This window comes from Canis lupus, chromosome 32 (assembly GCF_003254725.2).
Source record: "Canis lupus dingo isolate Sandy chromosome 32, ASM325472v2, whole genome shotgun sequence".
Lineage (NCBI taxonomy): Eukaryota > Metazoa > Chordata > Mammalia > Carnivora > Canidae > Canis > Canis lupus.
This window is the reverse complement of record NC_064274.1, coordinates 34,184,222-34,199,853: the sequence shown is the minus strand read 5'-3', so window position 1 is coordinate 34,199,853 and position 15,632 is coordinate 34,184,222. Positions and strand designations below refer to the sequence as shown.

The 15,632-nt window shown below is 41.7% G+C and overlaps 1 protein-coding gene across 5 annotated transcripts in view; it reads right to left on the bottom strand.

Annotated features, from left to right (window-relative positions):
- UGT8 (UDP glycosyltransferase 8) overlaps positions 1–7,418 on the bottom strand; it is a 104,593-nt gene extending 97,175 nt beyond the window's left edge. For 3 of the 5 annotated variants that reach the window (XR_004811361.2, XR_007407861.1, XR_004811362.2), the window contains exon 1: positions 7,168–7,418. The gene's annotated coding sequence lies outside the window, so the exon portion shown is untranslated. The remainder of the gene's footprint in view (positions 1–7,167) is intronic. The other 2 variants (XR_003143797.3, XM_025465992.3) reach the window with 2 other exon arrangements.
- Positions 7,419–15,632: the final 8,214 nt, after the last annotated feature.

Sequence of the window (15,632 nt, the reverse complement as noted above, 5' to 3'; positions counted from 1 at the left end):
TGGAACTCCATTCAAAATGTGGTGCAGAGAGCAGCCTGGGTGGCTCAGCGGTTTAGCGCCGCCTTCAGTCCAGGGTGTGATCCTGGAGACCCGGGATCGAGTCCTGCGCGTCCGGCTCCCTGCATGGAGCCTGCTTCTCCCTCTGCCTGTGTCTCTGCCTCTCTCTCTCTTTCTCTCTCTCTCTCTCTGTCTCTCATGAATAAATAAATAAAATCTTTAAAAAAACAAACAAAAAACAAAATGTGGTACAGAGGTGTGTCCAAGTTTGGTGGTGGTGTGCTAGTGGTGTGTATCGGCTTAAATAGATTAGAGAAATTTGAATTTGCAAAGCAGATTAATGGAAAAAGGTTTCTTCTTATGGAAAGATTTACTTTGATATTGCTGTAAATAGCAGTGCATCTCTTGATACACTGATATGCTTAGTGCCCACATTTGTCCATATTTTTTACTGTAAAATGTATGAAACATACAGAAAAGTCCTATAAAGATTAACAAATATCTGTATATCCATCACCTTTATTTTAAATTCTATAAATATGACTCGGTTTATAAAAACTGAATTTTTATACAACTATTCAAATACAGCATATTCATACACTAGATTCTACTTTCTTTAAAAAATATATTTAAAAATATATATATATTTTTTTATTTCATGGGGACATATTATTAAACTAAAATGTCTCACTTGGAGGAAAATCAGCACCACAGTTATTACTTATTAAAGCCAGTTATAGCCAATGTAACAGCTAAAAAATTATGACTTGATTTCTTGAAAATATATCAAGTATTAATTTTTTAAAAACAGAATTGAAAAATACAAAATCATTCTACACGTATTATATATCAATAATATTCCAATATCAAGCAAATATCTACCGAATTGGTTATAATGTAAATTTTTTAGTGAACTGGGATACCTACAGAAGTATTTCTATTCTTGGAGCACCTGGGTGGCTCAGTGGTTGAGCATCCGCCTTTGGCTCAGAGCGTGATCCTGTGATCCCAGGGTCCTGGGTTTGAGTCCCACATCATGTTCCCCATGGGGAACCTGCTTCTTCCTCTGCCTATGTCTCTGCCTCTCTCTGTGTCTTGTGAATAAATAAATAAAATATTTTTTTTTAAATTCTAAAAACTAAGTATACGCCAAGTGCCAAATGACAAGTGGTGAATAATGGTAATAAGCATGTACTGAAACATACCAATTTGAACTAAAAAAGAAAAATCTATAGTATTTATAACAAGTTAATCACCAATATGCCTTACAATCAATTAGTAAATAATATGCATTATGTTCGATTGTTGATTGGTTCCCAAACCAGTTCATACATGCAAACATTTTCTCAAAATGCTCACTAATTACAGGGTGAAAAATGTATATACATAGTAAAACAGAAATCTAATTTTAGATGTTTATCTCCAATATAAAGCATTATCTCATCCAAATAGAGAAAATCCAAGGGAAAAAAAAAGTAGGCATTTTTAAATATTACTATGGTACACCTAATTTTTTAAAAAACAAATAATAAATCAGTCTTTCTCCTATTATACAAGTTAGTAATTGCTTCCCATAGTGTTGACTTTTAAGACCATATAAGATATGAAAGTACCTTCTGATCATCAAATATTAATATCATTTGTCTTCTTGTTTTTGTTCAGACTCTTCTAAAATGAATAATCTATCCCTTATTAGATTATCTAAAAAACTAGAACTCACTTATAATACCAAAAATAATTTAACAAGACATTTAAAATGTCTACGATTTGACTACCAGATGCTTTTTTTTTTTTTTTAAGATTTTATTTATTTATCCATGAGAGACACAGAGAGAGAGGCAAAGACACAGGCAGAGGGAGAAGCAGGCTCCATGCAGGGAGCCCGACTTGGGATTCGATCTCAGGTCTCCAGGATCACGCCCTGCGCTGAAGGCGGCGCCAAACCGCTGAGCCACCTGGGCTGCCCGGGGCTACCCCTACCAGATGCTTTTAAAAAAACAACCTGTATACTACAGAACCCTCCAGGCTGGTAGAAGCGTGGCTTGTCCTGAGGATCCCAACAACTCCCCGCCCCCCCCCCCCAGCTCTTGCAATTCCCACCCTCTCCTCAAGGAAGGCTTTCTGATGCTCTCTGCTCCCTTCAAAACTTCCAATTGCCCCTAATTCTACCGGCTTCCTCCCCAAAGGCTGTAAATCTGATCAAGTTTTCCTCTTAAATATATCTTTAATCACCCTCCTTGAACCCTGAGAGCACGTACTGCTGAAAGCAATAGTCTCTACAGACCAAGTAATCACCAAATCCAAGTTCCGCTTTTCATAAAAAACAGCCAGCATTTAATGAACGCAAATCAATAACCTCTTAGGTAGGGAGCTTGCCAGACTTTAATCTCATCTGATCTTCACCGTAGCCACATGGTGTAGGCACTTTGACTCTCTTTTTGTAAATGAGAACTATAGTCTAAGTTCAAGGCACAGAGTTAGGGGCAGAACCAGGACTGTCCAATACCTTTCATTTTAGTACTTAATTTTACTTCTTGAACTTCTTTCCTCCTTCAACTACTAAAAAAGCTGTTCTCCCCCAATTTTCCTCCTGCTTTTCACTCTGTACTTCTCATTCCTTACTGCTCCCCTATTTCTCACCTAACGTTTACATTTTAAGATTCCCCAGGCTTTTATCTCCCTCTTACTCTTTGTACCTATCCTGGAAGGCATATCGATTTCCTTTTTTTTTTTTTTTTTTCAACCACCCATGTACTGAAAACTGCTAAATCAGTGCATCCATCCATCCATCTAACCGTCCATTTGTCCACCTACCTATTTAACCATCCGTTTATCTACCTTATTTATCCAGCCAAGACCTCTCTACTCGGAACTTCTGTGCAATGATCCACTGGGCCAGCCTCTTCGGTTGGATTTTCTGTAAGTACTTCACATTCTTTTCCAAAACGGAACTCTATCACCCTTGCTCCTCCAACCTGCCTCTCCTTTAAAGTTCCTATCCCATCCTCATGTCACCTACCATGTAATCACTCACCAGAGATTCTCCTACCTTATCATCCATGTGATCAAACCCTTTTCTTCACCTCACTGCTACCACACTACAGTATAAGGTCCTCAACAAGATCACTCCAATACCTTCCAAACCACCAATCCTATCTCATATTCCTCAGATCCATCCTTGTTGATGGCTGTGAGAGTTAACTTTTCATCATATCACTCTTTTGTTTGGAACAAACTTGGGCAGAAAATGGTCCATATTCTTTATGATGGCAAACAGCCCCCCATGACCTTGCCTGTGCCTATAACACTGACTTTTATGTCACCTTCTCTACAAAGCGTCTCTAGTCTTCTGCTCACTTCCAAATGCCTGTTCAGGGCACTCTGCATATCTTTATCACAGCACTCATAGACTTTACGGCATTATATTGCACTTATTGAAACTAATTTGTTTTCAATCTATCTAACCTCTTAAAGCCAGAGCCCTTCCAGGGTTTTCTGTGTCTGTATATCCCCAGAGCACAACAATACAATATGCTCTTAATAAATATTTGAAAAAAAAATAAATAAATAAATATTTGTTGAATAAAAGAATGAATGCTTGTAAAATGGTTTGGGTTAGAAAGATGTTGATTACTACTATTTTCTAAGGTTAAATTAAACTAATTTATTCAAACTAATTTGATTACGTAGCTCCTTCATACGTAGGTAAGCAAAATAATATTGAAATGACTGACTTAGCTTCAACTATGGTTATCAAGATTATCAAGTCATACTTCTTATTCCTGGCTTCCAGAATAAGAAAACTTAATAACATTACATATGGCTAGCTAGTTTCAATGGCAGAAAGTGGTACAGAAAATATCACTGTATACATATTCCTAAACAAAAGCAATCTGGCCTACTGTAACAGTACTGTTTTTAAGGGCTACTTCGATTTCTCAGAAAAGCAAAGATTTTTCAGTAGACTGGACCGTCTGAAATTAAGAGACCCTTCTAAAGATCTTATACACAAAATATTCTGTAAAACAATATTGTATTAAAACCATTTATGTACAGAGGCCATCCTACTAGGAACCTCAGCCATATAGCTTACAATCCAGCCCAGAAATAAAGCATGAGAACAGCAAGTACCTGTCACAAAGTCCACAGGGTTTATATTCGGTCAATAGCCCACATCATTTCACAGAAAAAAAAAAAGACAACAGATAATACAGCAGCAGGACACGCTCACAGCCTGACAGCAGTAGAAAGTGATAGCTGATAACAGAAAGAGAACCCAGAAAAACCATAAAAGGAAGAATAGTACTTCTGTCTCCAATCTAGTATTTCGACAGGGCAAACTGAGACCATTTACTATAAACAAAAACAGTTCTATACACCTCAACGATTAGCACCATTCAATTCTTTATGAATTCATGCTCATGAAGACAAGCCAACAAAAAAAATTAGCTTAAATCCAGGGGAGCAAGTAGGAGTGTAAGATTTAGAAATTATTTGCTTTTATAGCTGCATTTTTAAGTTTCAGTAATTGATGATGTGAGGACACAGCCATGGAGAAGATGCACTTATGCAAATAAGCAACGGCCCAGATGGCATCAATATCCATAAACAGAGCATTATTATATATTATAAAAACAATCAAAAGTTCATACTCTCTTGATATATCTGAAAATCTAGTGTAAATTAAGTAGCATCAATTCAATATTTTTTTTTTTAAGATTTGATTTATTTATTCATGAGAGACATGGAGAGAGAAAGTGAGGCAGAGGGAGAAGCAGGCTCCATGCAGGGAGCTGATGCAGGACTCCATCCAGGTACTCCCAGGACTTTGGGATCACACCCCCAGCCAAAGGCAGACAGACAGACACTCAATGCTCAAAGCCACCCAGGCGTCCCAGCATCAACTCAATATTATTTGACAAATAAATATATAACTTTGAAAAGGAATCTGAAAATTGGGCATGTGGTTATTTTTCTTCCTTTATCATCAATATTTAAGTGGTAATAAAGCTGACAAGGTATTATGAAATGTTTTAAGTAACTTAAATCAAATGTCAAACTCTTTATACATGAAAAAATAAATTTTATAAGAAATAAATTTTGTTGTAAATATCTTTATTTAATCCACTGGTTTAATTTCCTAATGAGTGCACCAAGTTGTTTTGTTGTTGTTGTTGTTGTTGGGTTTTGTTTTGTTTTTTTTTTGCACCAAGTATTACTACAAGAAGCATAAAGCTCTGAAAATTATATATTTAAAGAGTTCGGATCTCTACATTTGCATTCCTCAGAAAAAGTCAGAAGTATTGTTTCTACTCAGTTATGCCCAGCTACAAAAACACTATTAAGCTTTCACCAAATGTCCAAGCATTATACTTCACTGTAGTTTTTAAACAATCCTATGGCACTAAATCACACAACACTCACTGGATGTCACCTTTATCTTGTGGGTGGCAGGCAAATCAAACAATACTAGAGTATTTCCCTCTGGAATGATCTAGAATTGTTGCTGAATAGTTAGGTTCCTAAAGCCAAACCTCAAACTAACTACCAGAAGATAGTTTTTACATTAGAAAACTAAATCCACTGTTTCCTCTTTGGGATTGGGGGGAAAAATGCTGATTTATGATTTAACTTAGTTAACAAATTCTGGATTCCCTTATCATATAACACTGACTCTTCAATTAATTTAAAAACCTCCAGAGAATAAAGTGTGATTAATCCTGATAGGATTAGAATACCAATTAAACAGGACCTTCTATCCTTTCCTCAAATGGCAATCTTTTTTTTTTTTTTTTTTTTTTTTTTTACCCTCTAAGGATATATAAGCACGGCAATTCTGAGTGGAGACCTTTTTTCGAACACGAAATTACAGAAAAAGAAACCCCAGCACTCTTGGCAAATAGCCAACCAGCCACACCTTCGGGCTATTAATCTTGAAAAACTCCATACACAAGGGGACAGCCTTAAAGGGACTGTTTTTAAAGTCGTGTTTCTGTTTGTTTGTGTGATCTTTTCTGGGTGCAACCCACCTGAGATAAAAGGCTCTGTCTTAGGAACACTGACTGACTCAGAGTACAGGTGACTTGGGGTCACCTGGGAACCCCGCCCACCGCCCGTCCTCTCCCTAAGGGCGTCTGTTCAACACGCTCCAGCCTCCCAAGGAGTTAGCCTCTGGGGCTCGGAGAAGTCCTCCCGCCCCGCCCCCCACCTCGCCCTCCCCAGGGCCCCGAGATGCTTGAAGGTGACGGGAACCGGCGGTACAGGTGCGGGGGCGGCTCTTTCCCCAAGGAAGCGCTTGCCGAGGGGCGCCTCCACCGCGCTCAACTCCCTCCACCTAGAGCTCAACCGCGCAGTTTACCGGGACGCAGGCGCGCGCCCCCCGCCGCCTCCGCCCGTCCCCCGCAGCCCCGCTCCTGCAGCCCGGGGACGGCGCCCTGCTCCCCGCAGGCTGCTCTGAGGCCAGGGCACGCCGCAGGGCTCCCGCCACCGCGTGGGGAGCGGCGCGCGACCCTGCCGCCCCCGCGCATCCCGGGGAGGGGCCGCACCGGCAGGCGGGCTGCGGCAGAGGCTCAAAGGTCCCGACCGAGGGAGCGGCGAGCGTGCAGGGGCGGGGGCGCGCAGCCCCGACACTCCCCACCCCCACACGCTCGGCTCGGCTGCCCTTCGGGGAGCGGGCGCAGGGGGAGACTGTCCCGGGAGGCCCGAAACTTCCTGGCCCCCCAGGCCGGCCCGCAGCGGGCTCCCGCCCGGGGGCTCCCGGACGCCCATCCCTCCAGGGTCAAGTGCCAGGTCCTCGGCCGGACCCGCGCCAGGGTATCCCCTCCCGTCTCGAGTTCGGCGCGCACCTGCCCAAGAAGACCCTCCAACGGGCGCCATATGGAAGAGCAGAGAGCAGCACCGGAGCGACCCCGGGCAGCGGGGAAAGCTCCCCGGCACAGCCCCTCAACCTCTCTCCCCGCTCCCCACCCCCACGCCCCACTCCCTACCTCGCTCAGCCCAGCCCCCTGGGCCCTTTCCACCCCAGCCCCCCAGCCCCCCAGCCCCCCAGCCCCCCAGCCCCGGGATCGCAGCCACGCGCCCAGCGCTCACCTCCGGGAGCAAACAACGCCCATCTCCTCCCCCCCGCCCGCCCCCGTCCTCCCGCGGGAACCGCGCGGTCCCTCGACTCACCTCGGCTCTCGGCTGCTGCGCGTGAGTTTGAATGTGTCTCCGCCGCGTAATCGTATCCGGGGACAGAAGGGACCCGTGTTTGTGCGCTGGATCGGGTGTCGCCGCCTTCGGTGGCTCGGGGGCGTGATGGACGCTGTGGAGTTAGTGCGTTAGCTTGGGACGGACTCACGGGGCTCGCGATTGATGGCAAAGCTTTAACGGTGCCCTCCCTCGGGCCCGCAGCGCGCCTGCTCCTCCGCTGCTCCCCGCGGGGGGCGCCCCCCCCCAGCCGCGCCGCGCCCCGCCCCGCCCCGCGCTCGGCTAGAAGAGCTGGAGCGCGCCCCTCTCCTCCCGCGTCCGGCTCGGCGGGGCACCAGCGGGCGCCGCGCGCTCAGCCTCGCACTCAGCCTCGCATCACATGCCAGGGTCTGCGGACGCCTGCTGCCGCCGCCCCGGCCGGGACATGGGTGCGGACGCGCCTTCGTGCGACGCGCTCGCGGGCTGGGCGGGCGGCAGGTCCTGGCACCGGGATGCTCGCCCCGCGCGGCGGCGGGCGGCGGGCGGCGGGCGGGCTGGGACGCTGGGGAGCCCGGGGCCCGCGCGCGCTCGAGCTGGGAACCCTGGGACTGGCTGGTGGCCCCGCCCCCGCTCCCCCGCTCCCCCTGCTCGGCGAGCCCTGTGCCCTTTCTGCCACCCTGCTCTGGTCCCCGTGCCCGCCTTTTTTTTTTTTTTTTTTTTTTCCTTCTCACCACGCTGTTGCAGTGCGAATCAACGTGGCGTTAGCGCGCCTTCGCTCACCTTCCCCGCTCCTAGTCTGCGGCGCTCCTCTAGAGCCGCTAAAAAGTTGGACTTGGGCAAAGGGAGGCAGAGGAGACCCGCGGAGGAATGAGGAGGGAGGGTCAGGGTCAGGTGATGAAGCACCTGCCTCCTGAATCCGAAAGCTCAAAAAAAAAAAAAAAAAAAAAAAAAAACGAGTTTGGAGATCCCGGAAAAAGTAATTTGGGTTGCTGGGCTCAGGAACGTCCCTCCTCGCAGGCTTCTGCGGAAAGGGCCGTCTGTGCTTGGCGCGGCGGAGTCCGTGGCGCCCTCATCCTTGCGAGTCCGTTTGCGCCGCGGATCCTTGCGGGCTCGGCGTTCGGGCGGGGAAGCGGCGTGGCGCAGCCGGGCCTGCTGGGGCAGCCTTCTTGGGGCGCCTCAGACCCCGGAGGCCCAGCGCCTTTACGCGTCTGGGGGTAGATCGTGAGCTCCCTGGGAACCAGGAAACCCGAATAGCGTTGTTCGATTTTTCTCTAAGCCCCATTGGCCTTGTACTCCATAAGTACCTACACGACGGGAGCGGGATGGTTTACGTCACGACTTTCAGAGAAGCAAAAATGATGTGGGGCGTACATTCTAGAAGCTAAAATGCCTCCACCGCTCACAAACATACGTTTAAATAGTGGGGGGGGCGGGGGGGGGAAAAAAAAGCCAAGTCAGGCCATTCTTTCCTTGCCCCGAACCGATTTTCAGAAATAGGTTGGGACACTCTGCGCTTAGATAAGAAGCCAGAAATTATGTTTTATTGTGTGTGTTGTTACTTAGTGATAAATGGGAAAAATACACTAATATACACCATTGTCCTCATGGTGTTAATGCTCCTGTATTTAGTAAATCCAGGATCTAAAGTCCATGTGCTATAAAGAATGTTCATTGATGGAAAGACTTACAAATGCTGGATTCAAAAGAATGCGCTTGCCTTCTTTGCAGATTAGAAATTTCATGAGAAGTATGTTCTCAGTCTGTACCTGTCATAAGATTATCATTGCATATATTTACTTTTTATTTACCTTGCATTAGAAAAAAAAGAAACTAAGCATTAAACAACCGATAATGATCTGACGTAAGAGAACTTAAGCATTACTTTAAAGACTTATCTCTCAAGAGTGGAGCTTCAAGGGGTTGTTCAAGCAATTGCAAGCCATTGTTTTTTTGTTTTGTTTTGTGGGTTTTTTTTTTGAATTTTATTTATTTATTCATGCGAGACACTGAGAGAGAGAGAGAGAGAGAGAGGCAGAGACACAGGCAGAGGGAGAAGCAGGCTCCATGCAGGGAGTCCGACCTGGGACTCTATTCGGGGTCTCCAGGATCACGACCCGGGCTGAAGGCGGTGCTAAACCGCTGAGCCACCCGGGCTGCCCCATTGTTTTAATAATACATGTGTAAGCTCTTGGTTAAAAAAAAAAAAAAATCATTAGAAATTTAACAGAAACTTTTATTTTATGAAAAGCCTTTCTAAAATATGTGTCACATTCCTTTGCTTAATAAAACATGAAAACTGACATGAGATTTTTGTCAGACTTTTGGAAAGAAAATGCATTACTCTATTGTGTGTAGATATGTCCCTGTGTATTGTTTGCATGGTCTCTCTGGTGCCTTCCATGGTCTTTATCTAATGATTATTGAATTTCTCACCCGTCTGCACTCAAAGGACAGTGCATAACTTAAAATAGGTTAAGTCAGCCATTGTATAAATAGTTAAATTGCATTTTTGGAGCTTGTAGTTATAAAAGAAATTGGTAAGATTCTCTTTTTTAAAAAAATCTACCAGCACTTAGCACTTAATATTATTGGTGGAATGACTCGATAAAGTAAATAATGAAAGCATTTGCATATTTTCCATATTTAAGTCATCCTTCCAAGCCTCCATTCAGATTATCTTTTGTGTATAAAATGCTGAATTGGACAGCATCAAATTGGACAGCATATCTGTAATAAGGAACTTCTAGCCAATGTGAAATATGTAGTAAATTCCTCATTATTTCTTATAGAGCATGTGTATCAGTATATTCAATGGTTTTTTTTTTTTTAAATGCTTGTTAATGAATTTTCTGCCAGTTGGGCCTATCTGATTTTTTTTTTTTTTTTAAATAAACAATAACCTATGAGAGATACTAGCTTAGCCTGGTGATTATTAACCCTGAACTCTGGAACCAGATTTTCCTAGAATTGAATTTCAATTAATTATAATTGGCACAGTTTTGTATTAGTTGATCTTGTAATGTAGACCATATATAGTACAGCAGAATGAATTAAGATTTAATCACGGGAAGAGATATGAGTGGCTATATATTCCAACAGCCCTTCACTAACATTCCCAAATATTCTAATATATTGCAACATCACTAACTTCACAAATAAGGCCTTTGAGTTTGCTAAGACTCCTTGAAATATGATTGTGTATTTTGGAGCTGGGTAGTATATAAAGGCTTGTTAGGTCTCATTTGATGCTACCTTCCATGATAATAATAATGATTATTATGACTGATACTTGAGTTTTCAAAGTGTATTCCAGGCACAGTGCTAAATAGATAACAACAGTGATCTCATTTAATCCTCAGAAACTCCAGGGATGCCTGGGTGGCTCAGCAGTTGGTCTCTGCCTTCAGCCCAGGGCATGATCCTGGAAACCGGGGGTCGAGTCCCACATTGGGCTCCCTGTATGGAGCCTGCTTCTCTCTCTGCCTATGTCTCTGCCCCTCTCTCTCTCTCTGTGTCTCATGAATAAATACATTAAAAAATCTCTTTAAAAAATTCCTCAAGAAATCTGGAGGTGGGTACGATTATTTTCCTTTCCGAGGGTAAAGTAGCAGAGAATTAGAGACTAAAACTTATTCAAGATCACAACTGGAAAGTAGCAAAAGTCTGTTTGAGTCAAAGAGGATGCCCTGAACTACTAGGACTATTCAGAACAGATCTCATAGTGCAGTATAAATCTTGGTCAGAGAAAAAGTTGAAGTACATAAATGCAACCTAGCCATTAGGAGAACCCTCAAAATTCAAGAAGCACATAACAAATCCTCCTTGCTGTGCCTTGCTGTGTCTCCTCTTTTACTTCAGAACGACTGCTCAATAAGCAAGTCATAATACAAAGACGCTTCATGAAAAGAGGGGCATAATCGTCTATGTATCCGATTTTAAATCTTTGCCATGAATTTAATTCCTGTTTCCTGTGGACTCTGATTTGCTTTTTTTATAAGAACACTAAATCTGAGAGCAAACAGAATGATGATCATGCACAAAGTCTGTAAGATAAAAACAGGCACACCATCTTCAGCTTTTCCTTTTTGTTCCTTCCTTTTTCCTTTTTCTTCATCTTTTATTACCTTCCAAACATCGTGCTTTTAGTTTCAATTATAATTGAAAACATAAACTAGATTTTTGTGCCATACTCTATATTTTATATGTGCAAATTATTTCATTTTTTCATAATTTTTAATATGTGCAAAGTAATTTTTTTCATTTTTCTCATAATTCTATTTTATTACATATTATAGACAATGTTAGAAACTGTTAATTTAGATCAAATTGTAACAGAGAAAAAGGATCAGAGGAACAAAGAGGGATTTCTGAAACTGTGGAAAGGATGGAGATGGCTAGATCACCTGACAAGTTCCAGATTCTCATCAAAGGATTTTTTGTAATTGTCTAAAAGAATATCTCATATAAAAGGCAAGCCAGAAAAGCTTATACTTTTAATAATTTTGATTATGTGGCAGTAGATATCATTAGCTTATTCTATATATCTTGGTAAAGCAATATTTATTTTCATGCTCAGAAAATGTCCTCAAACTTTTTGCTCTCAGTGCACCTGGGTGGCTCAGTGGTTGACTGTCTGCCTCTGGCTCAGGTTGTGATCCTGGGGTCCTGGGATGAAATCCCACATGACACTCCCTATAGAGAGCCTACTTCTCCCTCTGTCTGTGTCTCTGCCTCTCTCTGTGTGCCTCTCATGAACGAATAAATAAAATCTTAAAAAAAGAAAAAAAAAACATTTTTTGCTCTCTACTTTAGCACCCTATATGTTAAATCTTTTTTTTTTTTTTTTTTTTTTTTTTATTTATTTGTGATAGTCACAGAGAGAGAGAGAGAATGAGGCAGAGACACAGGCAGAGGGAGAAGCAGGCTCCATGCACCGGGAGCCCGACGTGGGATTCGATCCCGGGTCTCCAGGATCGCGCCCTGGGCCAAAGGCAGGCACCAAACCGCTGCGCCACCCAGGGATCCCTATGTTAAATCTTCTAAAATAATTTCCAAAACTTCATGATGTTCAGAGGTAGTTGTAGAAAACTTATGGAAATAGCAAATCTTATGGCCTTTGGCCTTTCGGAACTGGAAAGTTTGCCATACTGGATTCTTATACTGCCCTATATTGAGTCTCAGTGATAGCAGCCAAGATTTTAAAGGAGAGGAAGATGGTCCTACGTGCTATCAAACATAAGGCTGTGTCCATGACCACTTCCTTTGCCACCCATTTTGCAGGTGTTACTTATTGTGGCCTTTCTATATTTAGCCTGTAATATTTTTATAATATATTGCAATTACAGCACCATAATTATTTTGACCTAAATACATTGCAAGCTCCAGGTAATACCAACCATTTTAATATAACAGCACTAGGTGAATGTGGTCATGTTCACCATATCTGCTTTATACTTTTATAGGTGCTAATCTTCATATCTTTTTCTTATCACTCTTCTATTGCACTTCTCAGGTCCATTGAACATAATTCTAAAAGATGAAAACTTTCTGACCTATATTATTACATCACCCTGGTACCATGGTCCATGTGCTTCCCAAAGTAAACATGAATTATCTTGCGTAGTCGCCTTGCATTTATTGGGAAGGTTAAAGAAGATATCCAGAATCCATGATTTTTATTTTTTTTTTTTTAGAATTATACCCTCCGCCATTTAACATAAAGAACTAATTGTACTGTTTTTAAAAAAGAAATAAGGGACTTGCCTTGGCAGATTGGTATAAGCAATTATGTGTGACTCATTTCATGTGGTTATCTTGGGACTGTAGTGCTTCAAAAGTCACTTTCTCAGTTATATTTACCAATTCCCTCTTCCTTCATACCATCAATAATCTTCTACCAGACCTTCCTAAAACTATTTGGTTAAATTCATCCCTACCATTAAAACATACCTAGAGCTTCAGATATCTGTTTTAACCCTAATTGAGTAGAAATTTTTACAAGATATGGATAGAATAAAATGGTTTTCTAAGTTTATGCTTTTACATGACCTCTGTTTCAAACAAGATGACTGATAAAATACAGAAGGAAAAAACACACCAATTAGACATAGAGGAATTAAGAAACAAGGCAAATATCCTCCTGAACTAGAAATAGAACTGAAATGCAAAGCAGGGAGCCAAGCTGGGGCCAAGGGTTGTGACTTCTGGTACCGGACACAGATAATGGTCTTGGGACTAAAGGTCAATGAAGCAGACAGACCCCAGGGTAACCTCCGAATCATGTTAAATGTGGCTAACAGTATAGGTACAGAACTGTAGTTAGTTGTGCATTTGTGATTTTATCACTCTTGTTTGTTTGTTGATTCTCACCTCCTGGCATCATGCTTCCTATAATTCCTGCCCTTTAAACTTTGTCTCACTTCTAGCCAAAGAATATGGCAAAAATAAAGAGATTTTTTTTTTTTTGTTAAGGCTCCATATCTGGTGATGAGTTAATCAAAAGCGAGATTATCCTGGGTAGGTATGACTTTAAAGGTATCAGATGAAAGCCCTTAACACAGAAACTGCCCCCTCCCCCCACCCAAGGGGAAAGACTCTCCTTGCAGGCTTGACAAAATAAGCAGCCATGTTGGGGAAGTCTTCATGGCAAACAACCATGGGCAGTTTCAAACCAAAAGCCCTCAAAAAGTTGAGGTCCTCAGTCATATAGCCGCAGAGAAATGAATTCTTCCAACAACTGAATGAGTTTTAGAGTATATTCTTGCCCAGTCAGAAGGCAGCCTAGCCAACACCTTGATTGTAGCCTTGAGAAACCTCTGGCCTCAGAACCTAACCAACTCATGCTCAGATTCCTTACCCACAAAACACTGAGATAATAAATGTGTTGTTTTAACCTACTGAGTTGTGGTAATGTGTTATACAGCAATAGGTAACTAATTCAGTACTCTGTACAGGAAGAGGATAAAGCCAGGTTCACTTCTTGAAACCAGGGGCTGGGCCGAAACTCCCACGCGTGTGAACAGAATCTGAATAAAAAGATTGGAAACCTGACTATCTAGAAAAAAGTAGCTATACAGATATTTGAAAACTCATAACTAGGAATTAAATCAAGTTGCCAGCTAACCCTTTCATATCCCCAATATCTGCCAGTAGCCCTTTCATATCCCCAATATCTACCTACCCACTGCAGGAGCTTTAAAATGCTGTTATTAGACTTCGTTCTGGATTGGTAGCGCAGGAGTGCCAGGTGAAGGCAGTTATAGACACTGAACCTGATTAGGCAGGAGAGGCAGACCAACAGAAAAAAATCTCTCCAGGTAAAATAAAGTGTATACTAAAATGCAAAGACACATGAAGGACCCTAATGTTAGGAAAAGGAAACAAAAACCATAAGCCTGAATTCTTTGTAAATAAAATTAATCTTATGGAATTATTTGACAAAGGCTTTAAAATAACACTTAATGAAGGAATAAATCTATTAAAAGTCAAAATAAAAAAATTCCTTTGAATTAGTAAAGCAAAAACCTATCTCAAGAAAAGTTTAAACATGAAGAAAATGGAAGTCTTAAAAATTCATTCTATGGAATAAATTCTACATATTTGTGAAGAGAAATTAGTAAATCTGAGAAATTACCTCGGGATGGAGGAGAGAAGTATGCACACACACAGGCAAGTTAAGAGACTTGGAAAATATATTAATTCAATGATACATGTAATGAGTTTCAGAAGAGAAGAAAGGAAGGAATATCAAAAGAAATAAGAATCAATAACTAAGAATTTTCAGAATTGAAGAAAGACTAGATCCTCAAATCTTAATCCTTAACTCATGTCAGGTTATTAGTAGACAGAGCAAATAGCACCTACCAGAAGAGACAATGTAATCAATGACTGAACCATGAGGAGATTTTGTAAAATTTTAAATTCTCAGGTCCCACCCTAGATCTACCAAATTAGAAACAAATACAAAAATATATATTTTAGAAAATCCCCAGTCTTCCTCCCCTAAACTCATAATTCCAGTCGAATTATGAAGAAAACATCAGCTAACCTCCAGTAGAGGACATTCTACAAAATGCCTGGCCACTATTTCTCAAAACTATGAAAGTCATGAAAGATAAAGTCTAAAAATCTATGACAGCAGAGAGGAGCCTAAGGAGACAGAATGACCAAATGTGATATATCCTGGATGGGATTCTGGAACAGAAAAAAAAAATTTAATAAAAAGTCAGAAACCCGAAAAAAGTATGGACTGTAGTTAGTAATTGTGTATCAGTATTGGTTCATTAATTATTAACAAATGCACCATATTAATATTATATGTTAATAAGGGGAAGTGGATGTGGGGCCTCTCTGTACTATATTATCAAGGTTTCTATAAATCTAAAACTATTGAAAAAAATTTTTAATTATTAAAAATAACAGTTTCCGATTTTATTTTCATCATCAGCCAGATTTCAGAATTATTTGTT